Source organism: Nelumbo nucifera, chromosome 5, assembly GCF_055504915.1.
Source record: "Nelumbo nucifera cultivar China Antique chromosome 5, China Antique-T2T, whole genome shotgun sequence".
Taxonomy (NCBI): domain Eukaryota; kingdom Viridiplantae; phylum Streptophyta; class Magnoliopsida; order Proteales; family Nelumbonaceae; genus Nelumbo; species Nelumbo nucifera.
The window spans coordinates 66,603,111-66,608,131 of NC_142653.1; positions in this window are offsets into that span (position 1 = coordinate 66,603,111).

A 5,021-nucleotide genomic window follows, 5' to 3' on the forward strand; every position below is an offset into this window, starting at 1 on the left:
AGACCTCAGCTCTAAGGGCGACACCATGAGTTCTTTCTTTCCTCTTGTTTGTTTTATTTCCTCAAGTATGAATTGATTTATCTGTAGCTAGGACTGTGGAAAGCCTAATCATATCAATGAATATATTTTTATTCTGATTTATCCAAGGTCGTGATTTCCATATAGTCTATGAATTACCTTGCTTGATGCTATTACGAGTGACCATCTCTTAATTGATTAGGTTTATGTGAATGAATCGAGAGAGGAATTCATATAGCATACCACATAATTCATGGTGTGAATTGAATGGTATATAAGGGTATATACACATGATTCATCTGAATGTAATAGTTTTTCCTTGAACTTAATGCACTTCTATCTTGAGAACTCTAGTCGAGAGATCGAAGGGTTACTTGATAGAAGTAGTTTTAGTATATCTCGAGAGAGAATATTAAATAAAATTGGAAAGGCTTCAGCTTATGGGAATGACAATTTATCTTGGGTAATCTCATACGTTAATATTCATAGGAATGGTTAGGTGGACCAAAAGTCCTAGCAAATTCAATCAATCGTTACATACTTCAGCATTGGTTACTTCTGCTCTTGTTTTCTTTTTCTGCTTGATAATTAAGGAAGGTTGTAGCTCTAATACTTATTTTTTTAAATCCTCATGGGAACAATATTTTTATACTACTTGATAACTAGTGCAATTGCTAGGGTTATAATCATAACTATCAAGGACCTCGGCGATTAACCTCATCCCAGCAACCCCGGAAGCCCAATCCGACTAGGGCATGGATCTTCGGCTATAAAGAGGTATTCCCCGCTCAAGGTAAGGGATGGAATTCCTAGCACCCATACTGTTACTCTTCTCAAAACAGCACCCTCATTGATCGGCCTGACCATCCACTACCTCCTACTGACTTGAGCGTCGAAGTGCCTATTCGGGGATAACTCCTCAGGCCTTTGACTTCCCTTTCTTGATCAAAGGTCTTGAAGTGCAGCCTTGTCCTTCCACCTCAGCACCTTCCTATTGGCAAGGATTATTTGACTGCCTTCCTCGGTTCATGCACCACCTCGGGTCGAGTAGCATCAGATGCCAAAGGCTGCTAATGACCACCAGTTGCTAAGACAGAGAGGAACTATAACTGTACAAAGACCATTGTTGGGATTGCCATGGAACAAGAATTGCAATACAACATTGAGGATACAAGCTGCAAGGTGGCACTAGCTATCAAGCTTTTGAACCATAACATCATTTGAACTCTTGCCTTCTAACCAGAAAGCAATCCATGCATCAAGAGGCCACTTCCCACGAAAAGTAGACTCGTCGACTTTCACCTTGAAAATACTAATCTCCTCCACCAACTCCACATATGGCTTAGAAAGAGTGTTGGGGATGGACTTAGCATATTGGCGGTGTTGGGAATAAACAACACCACCCAACGGAAGCGCAAGTAGAGCAATGACATCTTCCAAAGTGATGCTAAACTCGCTGAAGGCACGAACAAAGGTATGTGTCCAGCAGCATCAATGGGAGAGGAACGACATCATGTAACTGATTGCTTCTCTGTCAAGGAGGTCCAAAAAGTAGTCCATGAACCAAAGAAGTCTAGCGTTGTGGAGCAACCGACAATACATAGGGTTCTCTTGTATAAAATGTGCCCATGTCGATTAGTTTACAGATGAATTAGAGGCATCTGTCTTCGATTCATGGCACTTGAAGTTTTATCGATGAGACACAAGTTGCATGCCCATTTCTCACGGTATGGTTGCATGTACCTAATGAGACACAAGTTTGAATCATTTGAAAAGGTTAAGGAGTTCAGACAAGATGTTGAGAAATAGTTAGGGAGATAGATTAAGGCCATTTGATCAGATCAAGGAGGCGAATATCCCTCTGACGAATTCAAGAACAACTTAAAGGACAATGGGATTGTATCACAACTAGCTTCTCCTGCTACTCTATTGGATATGGTCCGTTCACTTCTCGTCCACTCAGAATTACCTATATCCTTTTGGGGTTACGCAATAGAGATTGCGATATACATGTTGAACCAGGTTTCAACCAAATCCGTTCCTAAGACTCCCTATAAGTTGTGGACTGGTAAGATACCAAGTGTAAGACACTTGAAGATTTGGGGTTATCCGGCACATGCTAAAAGAACAAATGCTGACAATTTGGATTCCAAGACTAGTCATTGCCTATTTGTAGGTTATCCCAAAATCTTTGTACATTATTTATTCTATGACCCAAAGAAGCAAAAGGTGTTTTGTAGTCAAAATGCCTATTTCTTTGAAAAAATTACATACTGGACAATCATTGTCAGGAAATATTTCTTGATAAGGAGAGCCAGGGGTAATGGGAGATGTCCCACAGGCTCAAGATAGTAACCAACCTAGAAGGTATACCCGGGTATCTAGGCCTCCAGTTCATTACGGCTATGATCAAGAAAGTTACTTGAGGGAAGCCATGAACAGTGAGGAAGATCCTGTGACTTATACAGAAGCTATGTTGGACATAGATTCCTTGAAGTGGGTAGATGTCATGAAAGTCGAGATGGACTCGATGGAGACCAACAAGGTCTGGACTCTTGTAGACCCACCCCCTAGGGTGAAAGCAATTAGTTGCAAATGTTTTTACAAGAGGAAAAAGGGCCTTAATGGTAAGATTGAGACCTATAAAGCTCGTCTTGTGGTGAAAAGATACACTCAGAAAGAGGGAATCGACTATGGGGAAACATTTTCGCCAGTAGTCATGCTTAAGTTCATTATGATCCTATTGGCTAGAGCAGCACACTATAGTTACGATATTTGGCAAATGGATATCAAAACCGCGTTCCCGAATGGAGATCTTGTTGAAAATATCTACATGCAACAACCACAAGTATTCTTTGCTGCAGGTCAGGAACACATGGTATGTAAACTTAACCTATCCATATATGGACTTGAGCAAACTTTAGGAGATGGAACATCCAGTTTGACTTTGAACAGAATCTAGATGAGCCCAATGTTTACAGGAGATAGTGGGAGAAAAGGTTACGTTCTTGGTTTTGTATATAAATGACATACTACTCATTGGGAATGATGTAGGAATGTTAACTATAGTGAAAGTGTGGCTGTCACAACAATTCTCCATGAAAGATCTTGGAGAAGCCTCCTACATCTTGGGACTTCGACTCTATAAAGATAGATCGAAGAAGATAATAGGATTATCCTAGTCTACTTACATTGACAAAATTGTCAAGAGGTACAACATGGAGAACTCCAAGAAAGGAAATGCTCCTTTCAGGCACGGAGTCACTTTCTCCAAGGGTATGTCTCCCAAGACTCTCGATGAGATTGAGAGCATGAGAGAAGTTCCCTATGCCTCAACTGTATGGAGCATCATGCATGCCATGTTGTGATATAGGCCTGGCCCCCATACGGGATAGCTGTGAAAAACATACTTAAATACCATCGAAGGACAAAAGTGTTTTGTTTGGTATTCGATGGCAATTCACTACAGATCATCTAGTATATTGATATAGGCCTGGCCCCCATACGGGCTTGAACACGCAAATGAGCCGCGGGCTTAACCTCGGGCCAAAAAGCCCGGCCCGCAATAAATTTGAGCCAGGATCGGGATTTGCCAAAATAGCCCGGCCCGACCTATAGACTAAACCTAAAAAACCCTAATATCCTAAAAAGTAAGAACCCTTCTCTTTCACCTCTTTCCCCTTAGTCGAACGTCTCTTCTCTTCACATCCTCCTCAGTCCTCACACTCTCAGGCAGCCACACAACCGGCGAGGTGACGAACATTCACCGGCACAACAACTCCGACGGTGAGTCCTCTCCTTCTCTCTCTCTCTCTCTCTTTCTCTCTCTCTCTCTCTCTCCCTCCCTCTCTCTCACAGATGCGAACTGACACACTTTTCACTGTTAAAATCGCAGCCCACCGCAAACTCAACTCCGGCTAACACAGGCACCGGCGGTGAGTCCTCTTTGCCATTTTATTGTATTACGAAATTATTATTTAGTGTTTACTGTTTACTGTTTATATAGCCAAATGCTATTGTTTGTCCTAAATCTGAATGCTATTGTTAGTCCAAAATATGAATGCTATTGTTTGTCTGAATGCTATTAGAGATTTGTTAGAAAATGATAAAAACAACCTGATGCATTAGGGATTCACTACACATATTTATTGGCTTAGTTTGTCTTTCAAAAGTGCTGAAACTGTTAGTTTTGATTATCCTAATTCCTAAAGCAAAAACATTGTATTTGGCTTTAGTAAGGTTGCAAATCTGCAATTGGTTTTCATTTTTTTTTTTGCAAATTCAGAATTTATATTGAGTTTATATTCTTTTTTTAATGTAAATAAATTTTGATTTATATTGAATAATTTGCAATTGGTTTTCCTTTTTTTTTGCAAATTCAGAATTTATATTTTTTTTAATGTAAATAAATTCTGATTTATATTGATTATTGAATTCAGAATTTATATTGAATAATCCACAATTGGTTTTCCTTTTTTTTTGCAAATTAAGAATTTATATTGTTTTTTAATGTAAGAAAATTCTAATTTATATTGATTATTGAATTCAGAATTTATATTGAAAAATCTGCAATTGGTTTTCCTTTTTATTTTTTATTTTTTGCAAATTCAGAATTTGTATTGAATTTATATTCTTTTTTTAATGTAAATAAATTCTGATTTATATTGATTATTGAATTCATAATTTATATTGAATAATCTACAATTGGTTTTCCTTTTTATTTTTTATTTTTGCAAATTCAGAATTTATATTGAATTTATATTCTTTTTTAATGTAAATAAATTCTGATTTATATTGATTATTGAATTTAGAATTTATATTGAATAATCTAGAATTGGTTTTCCTTTTTATTTTTATTTTTTGCAAATTCAGAATTTATATTCTTTTTTTAATGTAAATAAATTCTGATTTATATTGAATTCAGATATGTTGTTGACTTGGTCTCATCTATTTCTTAGTAGATAAAATTGACTCTATTTTTGTTTTAGTTTTTTTGATAAATT